This window comes from Anabrus simplex, chromosome 1 (assembly GCF_040414725.1).
Source record: "Anabrus simplex isolate iqAnaSimp1 chromosome 1, ASM4041472v1, whole genome shotgun sequence".
Classification (NCBI taxonomy): domain Eukaryota; kingdom Metazoa; phylum Arthropoda; class Insecta; order Orthoptera; family Tettigoniidae; genus Anabrus; species Anabrus simplex.
The window spans coordinates 401,445,655-401,468,221 of NC_090265.1; the positions used below are offsets into that span (position 1 = coordinate 401,445,655).

The 22,567-nt window shown below is 39.5% G+C and overlaps 1 protein-coding gene across 1 annotated transcript in view; it reads left to right on the forward strand.

The window, feature by feature from the left end:
- mus101 (mutagen-sensitive 101) overlaps nt 1-22,567 on the forward strand; it is a 508,677-nt gene that overhangs the window by 471,709 nt on the left and 14,401 nt on the right. The window lies entirely within an intron of this gene.

Below are 22,567 nucleotides of genomic sequence, written 5' to 3' on the forward strand. Positions count from 1 at the left end.
ACCACCATGGGTTATATTCATGGAGAGAATACACTTGTATTCTTCCATATTACAGAACAGTAGCTTAACTAAATTCATAACAACAGCTCTCGTGCCCTATACCAGTCAGAATCGGTCTCCCGTTGACTTTACCTCTCGTCATTGAGATGACAGGTCCCAATGAGAGTAACTTTTGAGTAGTATATGGTCAGATGCGAAGTGAACTAAGTTAAAATCTTCTCCGATGTGCAGACGTAGAATTGTAGTAAGAGTGTCTTCCAAGAGTGTCTCTGTGTCTAAAAGTAAGAATAAGAATGTCCTCTCCAGCTCTTGTCTTCGAAGTATATAGGTTCAAAAGTCTCCCTCCATCAGCCATATCACATGGTCCAGTAAGATTCGAGGTCTCATCCCTTCTCCTATGTATTGCTGTGAATCCATCACGTTGCTTCATTACGTCTTTTCACATAGGCTAAACTTTCCCGTGAAATCAAAGCGTCAGGTAGCGAACTTCGAAAAGTCGGCGTTCATAATGCTTCAACTGTCTCTTCATAAGGTGGAGAGGGTAAGGTCTCTCGTAACCTTGATGACGTGCATTTCCTGGTAATGGGCTGAAATTAGCCTGCTGACTCGGCCACCTCACTACGACTATTGGAAAATTTACTGCAAGCTATTAATATGAATGATGTTGAAATACTTTACACAATAAGTTGTTCGTTCAGAATACATTATAGCCGCAGTACAAAGAAATGAAATGATGTGAAATGGATGATTAAAACCCTACATATATATATATATATTATTTTTAAAATGACCTACCAGTGATTAAATATATACATCTTATCAATTAATTATATAGTTCAATAATTTAATTCATGCAGTGATGTCCCTAACATCACATTCGCCCCTCTGAGCCCGAAACAAGTAGCAGCTTTACATTCACTCATTATACAACATAACAATATTTTACAAAATTACATCTTGGTCTCTTCTACGACCAACTGTTTGTCATCTTGATGATTCCAACTACAACTTAATTACAATAAATAATATTTAACACTTCAAAATTTCCTAAAAAACACATTATTATAACTTAGCGAGTTTCTGATATCTCACTTTCTCAAATGTTCATCATCTCTTGCTGATTTTATGAATCCAGTGTATGCAACACTTGACAATTCAATTTAGATCTGTACAAAATTTACACAAACAAAATGTATCATATTACTCTTTCAAGTGTTTTATACGTTCTTGCTGTATGACTATCACTTCACACACACTAACACATTCACGTGGTTTTAGCCTAGGGTAAAATTATTGCAAGTCTTTAGGATGACTTCATATAGTCTACAGGGAATTTATAAATTTTACTCTGCAATATTAATGATCCTCGTTATATCAAATCAATTACTAGATTACCCATACATGGCATTACATAAAGAGGACAGACGTAACCTTGATAATGAACTCGTGTCAATCGTATACACACACATCGTGTAGACAGCAAAACAAAACTTGGGAAACTCCACAGCACAGAGCGGTCACACCTTGCTGCGACAGGTATATTATATAAGAGATAACAGTGGCCTGGCCTACTGACCTATATTCCAACTCTACGGAAAATCCACCAGACTCGTAATATATTTACGTAAACTCCTAATGTTGTACGATCCCAGTAAAATGCAATCGCCGTCAGATAATTCTTATGTATACGATACGGTCCTTGATATAAAACTCCAGCCAGGTCACCAATATAAACCGGGCGAAATCATCTGTATCATCACCTAATGCAACATTTAATGCTCTAATTGAGGCTGCAGAACTTGTCTTCGTCCCGTAGGGAACGCGCTGAAACTGATACAAGCTGTACTTATGACTAAATGCTGTAAGAGGCCTGTCCTCTACTCTCAAAGGAATCTGCCAAAAACTACTTCTTAAATCAACAGATGAAAACCATTTTTTACCCTGAAAACCCTGAATTAACTCTTCAATTGTCTGCGATTTTAACTGGTCAGCACAAATACGTCTATTCATCTCTCTCGCGTCAATAGTCAGTCCAACGCTTCCATCAGTCTTAGGCACAACGATTAAAGAATTTAAATACTGGCTATTATACACTTCAATAATCCCATTGGCTAACATAGCTTGTATCTGATCGTTAACTGCCTTGGCGTATTTGTGTGGTACAGCATACCGTGGCTCGCTGAAAGGACTGTCATCCAGCACAGAAAAAGAATGTTCATAAACATGTGTTTTACCGGGTTTCTTAGAAAAAATCTCAGTGTGTTCACATAACACTGCCAACAATTCATCCCTCTGGACTTCCTCTAATTTACTGTTACTCGCAGCTTCAAAAAAGGCATCCTTCTGAGTCTCTTTCAACCACAACTGGCATAAATTAAACCCTTCACTGGGTTTCTCCTCATATCTAGAAACCTCAATAACACTCCACATAGCACAGACATTCGTTTTCCTCTGAATTTCATTTTTCAGTTCGAGTTTGACATACTTATTATCCCACTTCAGATTTACCACTGCATCTTTGTAATCTGAGTCGATTTCAAAGTCAACCAGTCACATCCCAAGATGAGATCAAATACCAGGTGAGGAATAACCAAACATACCTGTACTGAAATTAAACCCTCTATACAAATCGGTACCGCGACTTGTTGCAGATTTGTTTCGACTTTTCACCAACAGCTGAAATAATGAATGTTGACTTAACAGGCATATCTTCCATCATAATACCCTGTTTAACTAAAGAGTCATACCATTCTGAGCTAATACATGATTTCTGACTTCCTGTATCAATTAACGCATTAACATACGCCCCCCAAACTTCTTTTTTTTTTTTTTTTTTTTTTTTTTTTTGCTAGGGGCTTTACGTCGCGCCGACACAGATAGGTCTTATGGCGACGATGGGATAGGATAGGATAGGCCTAGGAGTTGGAAGGAAGCGGCCGTGGCCTTAATTAAGGTACAGCCCCAGCATTTGCCTGGTGTGAAAATGGGAAACCACGGAAAACCATTTTCAGGGCTGCCGATAGTGGGATTCGAACCTACTATCTCCCGGATGCAAGCTCACAGCCGCGCGCCTCAACGCGCACGGCCAACTCGCCCGGTAAACTTCTAATTGAACCACAGGATTAACCCCTTCATCACCCAAATCTAAATAATTATGATCTGATTCACACTTAAGATCTTCCTTAACATCTAGGTCATATGGCAATAGTTTCTTAACACAATTTCTAACTACTTCCTGGTAAGGCTGGAATTCTGACGCTTCATTACAGCCTGCATTTAGTTTAAATGTTCAGACGTAGAATCGTTGTAAGGGTGTCTTCCAAGAGTACGAGTACGAGTGTGAATCTCGTTCTGAATACGAGTAAGAATCTCCTCTCCAGCTCTTGTCGGCGAGTATATAACCGTCAAAATCTCCCTCCATCAACCATATCCCATGGTCCAGTAAGATTCGAGGTCTCATCCCTTCTCCTATGTATTGCTGTGAATCCATCATCTTGCTTCATTACATTCATTCACATAGGCTGAACTTTCCCGCTAAAATAAAGCATCAGATAGCAAACTTCGAAAAGTAGGCGTTCATAATGTTTCAAGTGTCTCTTCATAAGGTGGAGAGGGTAAGGTCTCTCGTAACCTTGATGACGTACATTTCCTAGTAATGGGCTGAAATTAGCCTGCTGACTCGGTCACCTCACTACGGCTATTGGAAAATTTACTGTAAGCTATTAATATGAATGATGTTGAAATACACACAATAAGTTGTTCGTTCAGAATACGTTATAGCCGCGGTACAAAGAAATGAAATGTTGATGTGAAATGGACGATTAAAACACTACATATATATACATATTATTTTTAAAATTGCCTACCAGTTGTCACGTTGGTGACAAGTTTTAGCTCTCCCTAACCATATTTCGAATCTGCATTCATGCAATAGAAATTATTTCCGCCTTGTATTCTACTAGTACTTTCTATGTGGCTTTGCCCACATTATTTATTTGATACCGTCTCCATCATTGTAACGATGAGATTATATTACTTTAATGTTTACTCTTGGTCTGGTACAATTACGTGCCCTAAGTTGTAGTGTCTTCTTGTGGGCGAGTCTATGACTCTCTCTTTCCGTGTGGTGGGCCATGCTGCTTGTTGGCGTGAGTCGCCATGCTTGAGTAATCACTGGAGTTTAAAGATAAAAATTTCATTGTTCCGTATTGAAATTATTGATGTTAAAAATTAAATAACTGGAGGTTCAACCTGTTCAATACTCAAAAGAAAGAAACGTAGCAATCACATTTCTATTTAAATGGGACCGGTTTCGACCTTAGTCTAGGTCATCATCAGCCATAAAAAACATGTAAAATGTTTAAGAATGTTGGAGGTCAGTTTTTCACTGTTAGGCACAAAGACACGACATCACATTCTGTTCTGCACAAAGTCACAACATTAACAATCAAATTGCGAAGATCAAAAAGGCTTGAATTCGCAGACGAACAGATCTGTAGAAGAAAGCTGCCAGCTCCCGGTGACTACGTGGCACACTCAAGGTCACGCGCTGCGGCCAAACACCAAAGTAGAGTGGAGAAAGTTTCGAAGGTCCAGAACCTGTCACGGCTGCGGGAAGCCAAGTACGTATATAAAAGTATACGATGCCAATTAGTATAACCGAATGAGCACTCGTACTCCAGCTAAGATCTTGGTAAACAGTTGACTTGTAAAAACAATTGTAGAGAGAAGAAAAAAATGTAGTAAAAAGCGCAATATCGGAAAACAAATGAAAACTTATATGCACAGTGCGCTATTTTAAAAAAAATTTTTAGGTTATGATTGAAGTAGTCGAAGTTGGCGCAAGACAAAAATTTTTTGAATTTAAATGACATTTCTGAAAAACCCAATATCCTTTTTGACTTCCTAATTCTTCTTCTCAAAAATTCCAAATTCCAAAACCCCAATTCTATTTTCCATGTCTTACATAGTTCCCACCCACATTTTCTACCTCCAATAACCCACCCTCCTAACCCACCTTAAACTACCCCTCCTTCATTTCCCTATCTTATCTTTCCTCATTACCATCTAACTTCAATTTTCTTTTATTCTTTCTCTTATTTCACTATCACTCTTCCTCGTTTAATTTATTCTCCTCTTTCAAAAAATTTTTGTCTTGCGCCAACTTCGACTACTTCAATCATAACCTAAAAATTTTTTTTTTTTAAAATAGCGCACTGTGCATATAAGTTTTCATTTGTTTTCCGATATTGCGCTTTTTACTACATTTTTTTCTTCTCTCTACAATTGTTTTTACAAGTCAACTGTTTACCAAGATCTTAGCTGGAGTACGAGTGCTCATTCGGTTATACTAATTGGCATCGTATACTTTTATATACGTACTTGGCTTCCCGCAGCCGTGACAGGTTCTGGACCTTCGAAACTTTCTCCACTCTACTTTGGTGTTTGGCCGCAGCGCGTGACCTTGAGTGTGCCACGTAGTCACCGGGAGCTGGCAGCTTTCTTCTACAGATCTGTTCGTCTGCGAATTCAAGCCTTTTTGATCTTCGCAATTTGATTGTTAATGTTGTGACTTTGTGCAGAACAGAATGTGATGTCGTGTCTTTGTGCCTAACAGTGAAAAACTGACCTCCAACATTCTTAAACATTTTACATGTTTTTTATGGCTGATGATGACCTAGACTAAGGTCGAAACCGGTCCCATTTAAATAGAAATGTGATTGCTACGTTTCTTTCTTTTGAGTATTGAACAGGTTGAACCTCCAGTTATTTAATTTTTAACATTAATCACTGGAGTACGATGGAGGCAAGACGTGTTTCGTCCTCACTTCTAGATCACTTTCCGATCTACCACATGGATACTGGATAATAGTGTTTCTGCATACGGATTTAGTCCTTAGTGCTCCTTAATCAGACTCGGGGAACGTCTTTCTTTTAATTATGAATTTAGTAGTTTCAGGTATATTTCTTTTACGTGAGTAATGGATACTAGCATACGTCTGCAAACTTCAACAATGCAAGTAAGTCTCTTCTTCATTTCTGTCTTGGATCTGGTTCCTGCTACGTGAGGAAGTATGAGTTGAAAATCCTTCGTCTTGAGTATCGTCGTGGGTCTCAGTTTTATTATGTCGTCCTGTTTTATTTAGTTACCTTAGGTTTTTCTAAGTTGGTTTTCCAAAATGTACCTATTTATACATCCAAACCGTTTGGTAAAAAGAAAGTGCGCTTAATTAGAAGCAATTTATTTAGTAATTCTATTGAGTAACTTTGAAACTTCTCTGTGTATAATTTTAAAGCTACGCGAGATTTCACTTGGGTGCCAGTCATTGATTCGTTTTAATTTCTTGTTTACCTCTGTTTCTGCTTATTTTATTTTGTCCGTGTATTTGTGATTCTTCCTTTTAACCTTCATTTTTTCTTATTGGAGCCGCGTTGTTTTGGTTCTTGTTTCGCGGTTGCCAAGGTCTCTTGGCGTGTTTACGTCTCCATGGTAACTGGTGCTGGTTGTGATAGTGTCTGTTTGATGTTGTTTGGTGACGTTGAGATTCTTTTAAGGATGTGTGTGGATATTGTTCCGCTTCTTGGGGATTTTTCATTTAGTTATACTTGCTTAAAAGTAATTTTATTTATCCCCCCTACCTTTTCATTCTTATATTTTTCTGGCCTTCTGCCGGGTTATGTCTGCTATTTTCTCATCCGCGAGGCAAGTACTGGGGGCCGTGTGAAATCTCTGTGGTAATCAACCGAGGTGTTTTCTGAGGAATGAAAATGTTTATAAGTTGAAGAAATATCATGAAAAGAAATATTTCTGGAAGACATGTTAAAAATTTCACACGAAGTTTGGTTGTTTTGAAGTTATGTAAATGTAGCATTTAAATTTATTTCTCCGTCCGGACGGTTCATTAAGGTTTTATCACTACATTTAATTTTGTAACCCAGTTCGTGTGGTTTTAATTTTAGACGTTTTCCTTGATAATGATGGCTTAATTTCTTTTATTTTTAAATAATAAATACGTAAGTTATGTTCATAATTAAAACTTGTTCTCTTTATTGTTGACTAGAAATTTACTGCCGTACCAACACTTAATTTGGTTCATGGTCTCTGGGTAACTGATTGTTGTAACTAAGGTAGCGGTAAGTGTTTGATGGTAATGAGTTATTTTTCCTGTCACCTTTAATTTCTTGCCAATGTTTAACTTCTGCTGCTGATAGTCGGTAAGGCGGGAGACCCGTGATTAAATATATACATCTTATCAATTAATTATATAGTTCAATAATTTAATTCATGCAGTGATGTCCCAAACATCACATCTTTGCTTCATTGAGTGTCCATCCAAATTTATACATGTACTTGAATACAGTAGCAGTAATGGAACCTTGATTATCCATTCCTGGAAATGACATTTTCCCAGATTATTTGTTCGATTTCCCATGAGAACCTCTTCCAGGTTAGTAACTTTGATCAGCCATGTTCATTGAAAAATATGCTACTAAATAACTCCAAGCCAAGTAAGAATTGATCACAAGTGTGTTTTAGTTCTCTAATCTAACAAAATAAAGCAATCATCAGGACAGAGGCACTCTATTGTTAAGAATACCTGATACTGAATAAGAAAATGGAAATTGAGGAGCTAGAGAAGAGAGAAAGAAAGAAACTAAAATTGTAAGGAAGGTCCTAGGACCACTTAACGGAAAAACAGGCATACTGAGAAGATAAAACACAGCGCACAAGAGAAGAATGGAATTGTATGGATACCTTATGAAAGTGAGTGAGAGTAGGTTGACAGAAAAAATGAAAAGAATGTTCAGGCTTATCACCAAAGCAATGATGACCATGAAATGAGTTCAGGAGACGAAAAAAAGATATAGAAAAGGTTGAGATGTGTACAAATTAAATTTGAATTGAGGAGTGTTTCAAACTAAGGTTGATAAATTCAAGGGGTTCCAGAAAGAGTATGAAAAGGCCAAGACCATCCATCTGATCAGAAGAGAGGAAGAGGACCCTCAGTGAAAGGATGAAAAATAATTCTAGGAGAAAAAGAAACAATGAAATAGTTTGTCGCGGATTGACATTGGTTACGTCAACGATGTGATATATGTATTCTTTGTATTTGTGTATAGTTACCTTTTTTTTTACTCTGTGACATGTGTGTTGTTGATAACAATAAATGTGATATTGTGAACACAACGGTGAAGTCCTCTTATAATTAAGTAGTTTTTAGGATTTATATAACAATACATTTGGTGCCGAAACCTGCGGGATATTACCAATTTAACATGACACGAGTGAACAGAAGAGGATCTTCACATCACGGTCACGGATGTTGAGCGACTTAAATCTCGACATATCTACGCATCTCTGAGGAGAAGAAAGGATCAGCAACACCGAACTAGCTACAACATCAAACGCAACAGATAAAGACGAAACACAATTACAGTATACGTAGTGTTAACCGTAGCTTGGTAATTTTTTTCTGAACATTTTATGCATAAGTTCGAAGGAATTACGATATTACTCGATATTACTCGTAACAAGAAATATAACTCCACCCACGTCAAAATATCCGTAATGGCTTCCATTCCAGAGAGATCTGTGCATGCGACACTCGAGTAGAATACTAGCGCCGTCTGTTGAACAAAGAGAGTAACTAAGCTACAACCTTGAACTTTTAATACGACATTCTCCGGCACCCATTCATTGACAATGGTGTATGACGTAACGTTGAACCGCTCAATCATTTCACATGTTTATTTTTTTTGTCTGAATATTTCAAGGAGTAATAGTTTTCAGATCAATGAAGAATTAATCTACTAGCTGGAGACATTATGGAAGGCAGTATAGCGAATCAGCTCACGAATTGAAACATAGACGAGGGACTCAACGTTCGAACACTACGCGCTTTATTAATCAAATTCATTCGTTGACTTAGATGAAGTAGAACATCCGCGAGCGTCTACAGGAAACGTTAGCGTCCTTAAATGCATTAAATGACAGTATCCAAGATTTACTCGATGACGCGGAGTACGAAGACGACGTGGCAGCCTGTGAAGAATATCTGGACAACTCCAAATGGGCGATTAGAAAGGCCACGGGCCTCATACAACAGAAAAGCGCGAGGAATGAGACCAACTCCACCACTACGTATCCGAGTGTCCTTGTTTGACCCACCATTAAACTGCAGTCATTCTCAGGGAACGTAGAAGAATGGCCGGGATTCTGGGAGCAGTTCGAATCTTCCATTGACAAAAATTCTTCGGTGTCCATCGTAAACAAACACGTGTTTCTCCGTGGGTACTTGGAGGGAGAACCAAGGCGTCTTGTAGGCAGTATATCTATAACGGCAGACACATACGAGCAAACTAAAAAAAATTCTGATAGAACGATATGGTGATAAGAACAGAATTATCCAGTTTCACCTCGATTACTTGGAGGATCTCAAAGTTGCAGTTTCGGAGGCCCTGGAAGTATTAAACACAACCTACATTGAATGCCATCGCCGGTTACAAGCATTGAGGGCACTAGGTGAAGACGTCGACGCATATGGTCGAATTTTAGCACCCAAACTATTACAAGCCTTTCCAGAGAACATCTGTCGCCATTGGCTTGTCCACGCTAAAAGACTACAAGAAGGGGACACTACCCGACTAATGGCGTTCCTTAACTAAGAAGTGGAAGGAGCTCTTAACGCTCAAAAGATATGGGGTGACGCCCCAATAACTACCTCTTCAATACCCACAGCAGCCACTCTTTACGTAAACACAAAACCAGACAAACAAAAGGGAAAGCAGACAACGCGACCACACCCGTTCTGTGTGTACTGCGAAAACCGAGGTCACTGGGGTCAGGATTGTCAGCAGATGAAGGATCCCCAGGTGAGAGTCGAGAGACTGAAAGCCACAAACCGGTGCTTTCTTTGCCTACACCGTGTGCACAAGACACAGTGTTTTGACAAAGGGAAGGCATCCTGCAAAAAATGTCGAGGGTCACACCCTTTATCCATTTGTACCGAGGGCAGCAGTCAACACACTTCTGTGGGCAAGATAGGGGTAATCACGTCCGATTTCACACACCTGCAAACGACCCGTGTATGGATCAAGGGGCCGACAAGGCGAAACTAGCTAACTTGCTGTATCCTGGATGCAGGGAGTCAATCGAGCTTCATCCACAATTCTCTGATTGATTCGCTGCAGCTTAATGTTACTGATCGCAAGACTCCACTATGTATGATATTAGACGGAAGGTTTGTTGCCACATTATGGGCTACTCAACCAGAGCTCAAGTCTCGATTACCGCCTTTGAAAGTCACAGCTCCTACACTTTCAAACCAACTGCACCTCAAGACATAACCACGCTAGCATCGCTAAGGAAGATGAAGCTGGCTGATCCGAGTGACGACTTTGACAAAGATATTCCGATCGAGGTACTTATAGGTGCGGATTCATACTGAAAGATAGTAACAATGAAAGAACCTATCAGAGTATCAACATCACTGGTTCTTCTTCCTACTATCTTCGGATACATTCTCAGCGGAAGTAGATCTGGCACTATGATCAACCAAATAATGGTCCGTCATGTCTCACTCACAACGGATCAGATAACTGATGAAAGCGTGCGACGGTTCTGGGACTTGGAAACTATCGGAATTTTGGATAACCAAGAGCGAAAATTATCCATTAAGGAAAACACTATTTTTCAAGAGTTTCGCAACTCTTACCTCATCGAACATGGATGGAGAGTTGTATCATTACCTCGAAAGGGGGGCATTCCCTTAGTTGACAATCGCACCACCGCTGAAAAACGATTCACCCTGTTAGAGGCTAAACTGCAGAGAAACAAGGACTTGGAACACATCTGTTACAACCATATGTGGGACTACATCAGACAAGAGCACGTGGAAGTTGCACCCGAGGACGTCACTCCTAATAACGTTTACTATATGCCACACCACATTGTAAAGAAACAAAGGGGAGACATCACAAAATACAGAATTGTCTTCGATGCATCGTCACATGAACCAGACTTGCCTTCACTGAACGACACACTGGAAATAGGTCCTAACTTGCTCCCCGAAATATTGGGAACCCTGCTACATTTCAGGAGCCACCCGAAGGCTATCGCGCATGATGGTCACCAAGCATTTTTGCAGTTAGCGTTAGACAAAAACGACAGAGACCTCGCGCGGTTCCTGTGGTATTGCACCGAGAATGCAGGAGATGATGCTTACAATTTCACTGACGAGGTCATAGCCTAGCGTTTCAAACGTTTGCCATTTGGACTTACTTCGAGCCCATTTCTTCTGTCCGCTAGTCTTAGGGAACTGGCAACACTGCGTCAAGACTTCTCGATAAATCAACATTTATGGATGACTTTATAACAAGTGTTGCAGACGACATCCTCGCGATGAGGTTATATCACGAACTCGTCAACCTTTTGATGGAGTTCAAACTCCCACTCCGTAAGTGGGCTACCAATTCACTGACCTTGAAGGAAGCCTTGCGCAACAAGGGAGTGGAAATGAGATCCGTAACGAGTGTGCTGGGTATCGATTGGGATACCTCTGAAGACATCATTTTGACCGACAAGGGGGAAATAGCAAGAGACATGGTGGACAAACCAGGGACGAAGAGGAACATTCTACGTGCCACTACCAGATTCTATGACCCTCTTGGACTTTTCGCACCTGTGGGGATCGTAGCAAAACTTATATTCCAAGACACGTGGCTCCGAGGCCTATCATGGGAGGAAGTTCTTCCATCAGATCTTGCACGTAACTGGTATTTGTGGACTTCTAAATTTCAGCACCTATCAACCATATCCATTCCCAGGTGGGTGGGCATTACAGGACCAGGGCATGAACCAGAGCTGCACGTCTTCTGCGATGCTCCGGAGAGAGCATACGGAGCTGTCGTCTACACGAAGTCAACGTTTAATGACACTCCGGCCACAAAACTCGTCTGCAGCAAAAACAGACTAGCACCCGTGAAGAAGTTAACTCTACCAAGACTAGAGCTGCTAGCCGCACTTGCTGGTACACGCCTTCTTCACTACTTCTGTCAAGAGACTGGCTGTGACATAAAGAAGGTTCAGCTGTGGAGTGATTCTACTGTTGCACTTGAGTGGATTCGCAGTGATCCGAATAAGTGGAAGACCTTTGTCTGCAACCGCGCGACAGAAATACATAATCACGTAAACCCCAGTCAATGGAGACACTGTCCTGGAGATCAGAACCCTGCAGATCGCCTCACTCTAGGAGTATACGCAGATCAGCTAGCCTCCTTAGAAACATGGTGGCATGGTCCTCGCTGGCTCATCAAAGACAGAGGCGCATGGCCACGTGACCCAACGCCCACCTACACGCAGTTGCCAGAAGCCAGGAAGACGCAAGAAGTTCTCATGATCACTATAGTGGAGCCCCTACTGGATATCTCGAGGTATAGCTCGTACTGTAAATTGCTACATGTCGCAGCTTGGGTACTTTGTCTCGTCAATATCTTGAGCAAGAAGACAAAATACCCCAATGCACTAACGGCTGAAGAGCTACGTGCGTCATACGCGTACTGGATCAAAAGGGTTCAAGAGGAACGGTTCACTGTTGAACTAGCTGCATTGCGAAATGGTGAACGATTACCAGGCACTTCACAGATTGCTAGATTTAATCCATTTCTACATGAAGTTATCATCCGAGTTGGGGGCAGACTTACATAAAATCAGCTTCATGGTCCGTATCGCACTTCAATAATTCACAATTAAGTATTTATTTATTTTCCACCTAGTCGATACAATGATTGCTTAAGGCAATTTTTAATGGTCAAAAGTGGTACATGTTTCGTATATTATCAACATCTTCAGCCACATAACACTGTTTAGATGAAAATATAAAATTGACGGCTGTCATCGGTTCACTGAGTTACTCATTCAAAAGACCCACATCAAACTTCACCATCTTGGAGTAGGCATAGTACTGGCAGAACTACATGAAGAATTCTGGATTCTGCGAGCTCGACAAATAACTAAGAAGATTCTGCATTCTTGTCTACCGTGCAAATTAGAGCACAACAGCAGACCAGTGGTGATTGAGGCGCCATTACCGGCAGAACGCGTACAGTTGACACAACCCTTCTCTGTAGTTTGGGATCGACTTCGCTGGACCCCTGTACGTTAAATGTGGCAGCTATGTTAACAAATCGTACATCATTCTTTTCACTTGTACCACCACCCGTGCTGTCCATCTCGAGCTATCGACAGATATGTCTACGGATAGATTCTTGATGGCCATGCAAAGATTTGTCAGCAGACGAGGTGTGCCGCACACCATATATTCTGACAATGCTCAGACCTTCCTCACTGCTCATAACGAGCTTATAGAACTCAATAAGATTGTGACAGACACCAAGGTGCACCACCAGTGTGCTCATAATGGTATTCGTTGGAAGTTTATCGCACCGAGGGCGGCTTGGTGGGGAGGCTTTTGGGAGAGAATGGTTGTCTCTGTAAAAGGATGTCTAAGAAAGGTACTCGGCCATTCCCAGCTGAACGAAGAAGGTCTCAATACAATATTGACAAGTGTTGAAGCCACCCTCAATAGCAGGCCAATCACCCAGGCCACAGACACGGGAGATCTCCTGACACCATCCCATTTTTTAGTTGGAAGAAAATTAACATCCATCCCGGAAGGGCCAGAACCGAGCACAAGGAAAAATCTCGTAAAGGAATACAGATTACAACAAAAGATCTTGGGGGACTTTTCACGACGCTGGAAAAAGGAGTATCTGCTTCAACTGAGAAGTCACCATGAGGTCAAAAATCAAAGGACCAATACACATTTGCCCAAGATCGGAGACATCGTCCTCCTCCAAGAAGACATCAGACCCCACCACATGTGGAAGAAAGCGAGGATAGAAGAAATGCACCCAGGGAGGGAGGGACGTACAAGAGCGGTTGTTCTGCGGCAGTCTGACAACATGCTCATTACTCGGCCAGTGCAGTTGGTCATCCCTTTGGAGATAGACCAGGGTGGGGAGAATGTCGTGGATTGACATTGGTTACGTCAACGATGTGATATATGTATTTTTTTTATTTGTGTATAGTTACCTTTTGTTACTCTGTGACATGTGTGTTGTTGATAACAACAAATGTGATATTGTGAACACGATGGTGAAGTCCTCTTATAATTAAGTAGTTTTTAGGATTTATATAACATAGTTAACCAGTTGTTTCCCACAATTCAAAGTAGGCAAATCGGAGGAAGAAGAAGAAGACACATCCCATACAAAAGCACCCAACATGATGGCTGTCTATTGGAAGACAACAGTGTGTGAAGATGTCATTGTTCTTTTGTATTTTCATGTTTGTCCTTGTCTTTATCTGTCATTGTTCTGTTCTTTTCTTTTAATCTTCCCTCATTGATTTAATCACAGGTATATGTAGTAAGATTTTTTAAAGTCTTCTACCACATAAGTTGCCATTAGCCTACTAGACTTTTAAAGGTAGGCAAGAGTATTTTCTTTTAATTAAATTATTTTCTGAAAAGTTTTTAATGCATTACATTCGATTTTGCCCGTCGCTAATCACAAGCCACAAATTGAAAGTGAAAATCATCAAAATTCAAGAAATTTTGTTTTATTTATGACTTGAGCTCTGCTGTGAAGTGCATCAAAACACTTGCTGCAGAGGTGGCAAATGACACTAAGATTTTAAATGTTAGACTGCAAACATAAAATAACTGCAGGTCATGTTAACGGAAATGTAAAAATTCCCTCTCTATATTTGGGCTAATATGGTAATATCCCAAGATCTCCCATGACTTTATATAACATCAAGTGCAGCATCTGTTCAGGTCATTAGAACTCAATTTTACAAAATGCCTGAGGCGCTAGAAGATCGAGTACATCATTGAAAACTGCAGCAACTGTGAAAGGTTCACCTTGGATAACACATCAAAATGAGAAAACTTGCAGGGAAACTATATTTTGTGAAGACTTCGTCCCAATTATCAGAAGTGAGCCATGATCAAGTCATGAGAGCTTCCAAGCATATTGCTAACTCAAGACTTAAGTCAGATATCCGACCTCATTAAAATACTGAACTCGTGTTAGGAAGGAGCAAGTTTGATTCCTCTCTGAAAGCCCAGTGACTAGAGTCGTGATCGAAGTGCCGAAAACTTACTTGTGATACAATTGCAAAAAGCCTGTCAGTAATGAACATCTAACCCTGGACGTAACATAGATTTTTTTTACGTATGAAATTCACTCTTCATTTAGAGCTGTCGGAATGAGCTGTGTCTCCTTTCAACTATGATGGCCACTCTGCTTTATGACTTCTGTGGTTTTTCCTAAACAATACAATGCAAAAATGGTCCCTTAAGCAATTTCACAACTGATCGCTTTTCTGATACTTGCTCTAGTTACCTCAGTGATGGGACTCTAACGTGAATATCCTTAGATATGACATAGCAGTCCTTTCATTCAAAGGTTATGTTGCTCACGAGAATATGGTTTTGAACTTTGAAATGCAAGTATAGATTCTCGAAACTTCTTGAATGCATTATGTTCGATTGGGCCAATCTTGAAAAATGCCTGTCTTTACACACAGTCGTTCCTGGGCATTCCCTTGCTGTTTCTACTACAGCACCTTTATGTCACCCATTCTCTTCCTATATCCTAAACCTGCTTACTGTCCACTGTTCGAAACTTCTCACTAATCATATCCATGTACTTCTGTCTTATTTCCTCGTCCTGGAAATTTTTCACCCTTATTCGTTTGCAGACTGCTTTCACTTTCTCTGTCCTAGGCCTAGAGATACTTTGTTCGCTACAGATCAGATAGTGGTCTGTATCATCGAAAAATCCCTGAAAAACCCGTACATTTCCAACAGACTTCCTGAATTCAAAGTCGGTTAAGATATAGTCTATTATAGATCCCCTAGCTTCCCCTATGTCGTGGTGAATAGCCTTATGCTTGAAGAATGTATTCGTAACTGCTAAACCCATACTACTACCGGGCAAGTTGGCAGTGCGGTTAGGAGTGCGCAGCTGTGAGCTTGCATCCAGGAGATGGGGTTCGAACTCCACTGTCAGCAGCCCCGAATATGGTTTTCCGTGGTTTCCCATTTTCACACCAGGCAAATGCTGGGGCTGTACCTTAATTAAGGCCATGGCCATTTCCTTCCCATTCGTAAGCCTTTCCTATCCCATCGTTGCCATAAGACCTCTCTGTGTCGGTGTGATGTAAAGAAAAAAACAAAACATACTAACACAGAAGTCCACCAAATGCTTACCATTCTCATTAGCTTCCATATCTTTCCCACATTTACAAATCACCCTTTCATTTCCTTCAGTTGTGTTTCCAACTTTCGCATCGTAATCGCCCATTAACACTATAATGTCCTAAAACTTATCAACTTCATTCTCATCTGCACCCTCACATGGTGAATACACTGAGACAATTCTAGTCCTAATTCCTCCAACTGACAAATCTACCCACATCATTTGCTCATTTACATGCCTAACAGAAACAATGTTGCATGCAGTAGTATTCCTGATAAACAGTCCTACCCCATACTCTGCCCTTCCCTTTTTAACACCCGTCAAGTACACTTTATAATCTCCTATCTCTTCCTCGTTATCTCCCCATACCCGAATATCACTTACTCCTAGTACATCCAGATGCATCCTCTTTGCTGGCTCAGCCAGTTTTATTTTCCTTCTTCCATAAGCCCCATTAATATTGGTAGTTCCCCTTCGAATTCCTATTTCGTTTGCCAAGTTTTTTCCAAGGAGTCCCTCGCCTGTCAAATTACAGTGGGACTACGTTACTCCCATAGGTCCGGGGCTTGCTTAAAATGTTCTGAGCTCAGTAAATTCGTGAAGCAGGATGCTACGCTACTTACACATAGTCCAAGTAAGGATCTCTCCTCTAATGGGTTAGGGACCACAAGTGGATTGTATAGTCCTGGCCGCCTGAGCACTAGGAGGGTCACGACTCAGAATATGTCCGAGATTCCCATATTCAATTAAAAGTAATTCTCTTCAGGGCAAAACCCATATTCAGCCTAAGGAAAGGTTAAAATTCTCAAACATTTATTTCTTCGTTTTGGTTATGGGACATAAAGAACCACCAATGAAGATTTCATAAGCTTGCTAAGGATAATTCAGGGCAGAACGCAGACCTTAGCGCTAAAGTGTATGTCAGGCTCACACACATCCAACCACAGCTGTTGTATTATAGTGGAAGTTCGCTGTTGCACGAACCTCGTATCAGTATTTTTATGCCCCTCAGAAATTCCTATATTAATCTGCACAGTATCCTTTGGTTATAATGATAACCCTTTCACTGAATCATCCATTATTACAAATAGATTTGGGCGTGTTAGTTTTTTGCGTTATCGATATTCATGCACTTGATTCCAGTGTTTATATGGGATATAATTTATCATCTTCCATATTGATTTCTTTCTACATGCACAAGTGAGCTCTCCTCAACATTCAAAGGTGTTGTCCAAAGAGGATATATAAGATATGAAACTCAATAATAAATGTTGGTGTCAAGCAAGATGGCAGACCTGTACTGCTTGCCTGTAATCAGAGATGGTGCAATATTATATATTACAGGGTGGCCCACTTAAACCTTTCACCGCAGATATATCTGGAACAAGAAGATATATTGGAAAATGACTTTCATGGGCATGAAGGCAGGGAAGGGGCTAATTAAAGTAAATACTATGAGCCAGTCAAAAACGTAGGAGAATAGTATTTTCAACATCAAACGTTTTTTTAAATGGACACCCTGTATTATTTCATGCACAATCGTTAACATGAAAAATCACATAAGTAATGGCGTTTGTTTCATCGCAATAGGTCAATTACATCCCGAGATATTGCAACGTGAAGTTGACGCTTGAGATAAACGGAACGCGCAGCAGTTGCACATCCCAAGAATCAAGCGTGAACCTCACGGTCCTCTTACTCACGATATGATTGCCGTACTACGATGCAACAGGCACTGTACTTAATGCTATTTGCACTGTTATCAAGAGGGATGAAAATAAAAGAAGGGTTTCCTGCCACAGCAAAAGGATATGTAATTAACAGTTTCTCTCTTGCGTGTTTTATTTACCTACACAGTACATTGCAGTACTCTGTACTGTACTACTTCAGAATGTACATAATTCGTACAGCAAAGTTACTGTAACTAAATTCTCTTATTTTCATCCCTCTTGATAGCAATGCAAATAGCATTAAGTATAGCGCCTGTCGCATTGTAGTACGGCAATCATATCGTGAGTAAGGAGACCGTGAGATTCGTGCTGGAATCTCGGGATGTGCAACTGCTGCGCGTTTCGTTTATCTCAAGCGTCAACTTCACGTTGCAATATCTCGGGATATAATTGACGTATTGCGATGAAACAAACGCCATTACTTATGTGATTTTTCATATTAACGATTGCTTACGAAATAATACAGGGTGTCCATTTAAAAAAAGTAATTTGATGTTGAAAATACTATTTTCCTACGTTTTAGACTGGCTCATAGTATTTACTTTAATTAGCCCCTTCCCTGCCTTCATGCCCGTGAAAGTCATTTTTCAATATCTCTTGTTGTTCCAGATATATCTGCGGTGAAACGTTTAAGTGAGCCACCCTGTATATGCTATACCTTACCATTACTATTAAAAGAGAGTGCAGCAATGTAACTTGATAGTGCAGCGATGTAACTTCTGACATTGCCATACACATCCGGCCATGCTCTCCTCAATTCCACTTCCCTCCCCCCACGTTCTACAACTTCCCCTACAATTGTGATGCATTGTCCTTTTTACATTCTTACTGCATAATAATTCATGTACTTTTATTTTCAAGTAATTATTATATTGTAAATAAAGATCGGATACCACTCATTTGTATGATATTGTTAAGAGCATGACCTCACACCACAAAGTAGGCTTACATTAAAATGAACAATTGAAACATTGACATAAAGCTGATATTATGAGTAATAATACATCTGTTCTAAAGCATGACAGCAGAACACAGCACATGCAAGGTATTGGGTATCACATCAGTATCAAAGTACCATATTATATAAAAGAAAATAAAAATATAAAAATTACAAAACTCTGGGACAGGAAATAGACATAAATACATAAATGGAATCATTTAGTTTCCAACCCCTGAGGTGTGCTCAAACAGGAAATGCGGGATTACAGAAGATTGGTAAAGAAACACAAGAGCAAAATAAGGAGACAAACATTTATTAATTAAGCAGCAACAACTCGCTAATAGAAACAATGACCAAAAATGTAGGCTATAAAATTTAGTTCAGTACTCGCATTTACATTTAATAACCCCATCTTAAGAAGCCTCCGTGGCTCTGATGGTGGCGCACCGGCCTGTCACCGCAATTGCATTTTGCATCATGTAGCAAGTAGCTTTAAGAACTGTCAGAATAACAACAACAACAACAACACATACTGCTATATTTGCTACAGAGCTATGAATTTACATAACCCATGTATAAAAAAGATATCAGTAACGAGAATACACAAGTTCATCAAGAAGATACTGATACACAGCTTCTGAGTCCAGTCAGCAACATTAAGTCTGGGAAAGAAAAAAAAGTTCCAAAGATCATCTTATTTGAGAAGCAGTTTAAAAATATATATTCCGAACACTGAATTCAGAAACAGTGTATTCCATTATACCCTTACCTTTTAGCCGTTTCCTGAAGGTTTGAAATTCTTCACCGCTCAGGAATTGTATTACACCTTCCACTTATTTCAAATAAGCAGTCCACAATGTACAGCTTCAATGCCAGTAAAAATTGAAAACAAATGCTGAATTAGCACTGGCAAGATTTCAAAACCTATAGCACGTGGCCACATGGAGTGCAAACTAAATGAACAGCATCATGGAAACCATAGCTTGAAATCGATACATGTGAGTTCAAACGAAGTTCATTGAGTGATCGTAGTCAGATTCAATCAAACGGCATTATCTCGACAATACTTAACATATGCCCAATTCTTTTGTTAGAAGAATCTATAGATTGAGGTTCGACTTTGAAATACTTAACCTCTAGACAAACAGCCCATCATAAAAATCTCATTTCGTGCCTACTTGCCTGTCATCTGCAGAACTTGTCTACAACAACATACACGCTGTGAAATCTACCAGCAACCTTCAACGTGATCTGACAAGAGTGACAAGAACTACCTGAAGCTAACTACAGATTGTTACCAAATGTGCTATAAGAGTTTCACCCACCCAGTGTTGTCAACGTCGATAATACCTCATGACTCTGACTGGTGTAAACAAACGGGAGAACATGTTTTCACAATAAGTGTGTAAATATCATGGCTGTCAGCAGTTGTTAACTCCTTAGAAATAAAGGCTGAAGTATGCTATTGCTTAATTTTAATACTAAGTACTGAAATAAAATAAGGCTGTGGTACTTCTCCTTCTCAAGATACAGCAATGTGCATCACTGATTTCAGAGGTTAGGTTTATACTCTTGTCTGTTTAAATTTCAGAAAGACTGTTCCTATGTAAATTTATAGTGAAAAGGTTAACATTACTCTGTAGGGGGTTTGAAGTGTTTTCGTAATACATGCATGATAAACTTAGGTTAGGTGACACTGTTTGAAGTAAGAAAATTGAAAAGTTTACAACATACGTGTTCACAGACTATCAGTAATAGAAAATACCGGACTAATGAATAAGCCACTGTATGAAAAATATTCACAAAAAGTTTTGAACAAACTGATTGCTGTTTTGTATTGATATTAATGTGTTTTTATGTGAGTGTGATATCTTTTCTGACTTTTTATGGAAATTCGAATATAATCTTCTAAAAACAACCTTAAGCTGAAACAGTTTTGCATTTAACAATAAAATCTATTGTCAAAAAGAAGGATTAACCATGGGCTCACCATTATCAGGAATAATAGCAAACATAACATTGAAAACAATTTTTTAACTAAGTGACATAGAGAAAGACTGCAGCAGTCAGTTTTAAGAGGTGTGGAACTTAAAACAGGCTACAGGGCTGGTTACAAATGGACGATTGTGGAAGCAATTGGTTAATTCACAGAGGCTTGCAGGCTGAATGCTAAAAGGCATAACAGGGCATAATTAAGATATATGTATGAGATAATGATCCATCATCTAGGAACTACAATTCCCTGTGTATGTGCTGACGATCATCATCCATAGCTTTCAGCAGTTATTCAATTGGGATCTGCAAATATCATAGATCTGTTAATCTGATAGTCGTGCAAATGAACGTTTTTTAGGCTGTACCTAAGCTTTTTCATTGTATTTCTTTCTTTCTTTCTTTCTTTCTTTCTTTCTTTCTTTCTTTCTTTCTTTCTTTCTTTCTTTCTTTCTGAGCCAAAACTAGTTATGGTCCAATACAGGTTTCTTGCTTAGCAGGGGCAGTTTAACACAAGAGTGAGTGATCTTCAGCATATACAGTACAAGGTTGTAATTACAGTATAGTGTGTAGGGTACATATTGTCTTGTCTTATTGCTGTCATTATGTGAATAATGTGTAGTGGTGCAATTTATGTTAATACAACCAAAGATTTGTGGAAAAGTATGCTTTCTACTGAAACTTCAATTTAGGGTAATGTTTTTAAAAATTCAGATTTCTGCAGATAGATACGAACATTTTGATACATAACAAATATTTTTCATCTTGGGAACACACAGTTCATAAATTGTTTACAAGTTCACCTTTCACATATCAAATCCTCACAAGTGAGTTGTGGAATTAATACCTAGTCTACCATAAATACAGTTACAAATGACCCACCAAGTTCTGCCATTTTTCCCATGACACCCAACAGTACCAATATGGCTTCTCAGTGACTGTTGATGCCTGCCCTCCTGATGAAGCTGGAAAGCAGAAAATAGTTTGTTATGGGCTGACAAGAAATTAATGTAGAAGAATTGGAATTTATGAGGAGAGAGGCTATCTATATGAGGACAGCGGTTTATGAAGATTTAGGGATTGTCTTAAAGTGTTTTTGTGTTTGTCCTTATCTCATTTTCTATCACTCCCTCTTCTGATGCTGATCTGTTGTTTTGTTTATCTTATTGTGTGTTCATAATCTTGTTCCTAACTTGGTCATAAGCATAATGTATAGAAAGGAAGCTTGGTAAACTACAAGGCATTCGCAGTAGAGAAAGGTCTCAATATTCTACCAGCAATTTGCAAGCTATTGGAAATGGGGAAAGCAATACATACAGCAGATGTATTTGAGCATTTGTTGTGGAAATCTGGCACTATCTAGAAGGAAACTGAGTGCATTTTGGGCTTTGGGTAACAATCTATCTCGTCCAACTGTGAGCCTTATGGTATCTGACGATAGTTTCCTTTTGTGATTTCTGCAAATAGCCTTTTGAATCGGTGTGGTCACAATTATTCTTAACAGAAGTCAACATGATGCTAACAGGAAAAATTAACTGTGGGGATGCAGTGTTTATATAATGCTTCACAGTATATCAAATTGCATTATTTGTGAGATAATATCACAAAGTTTTTCTACAGATGACTAAGATTTGCATTT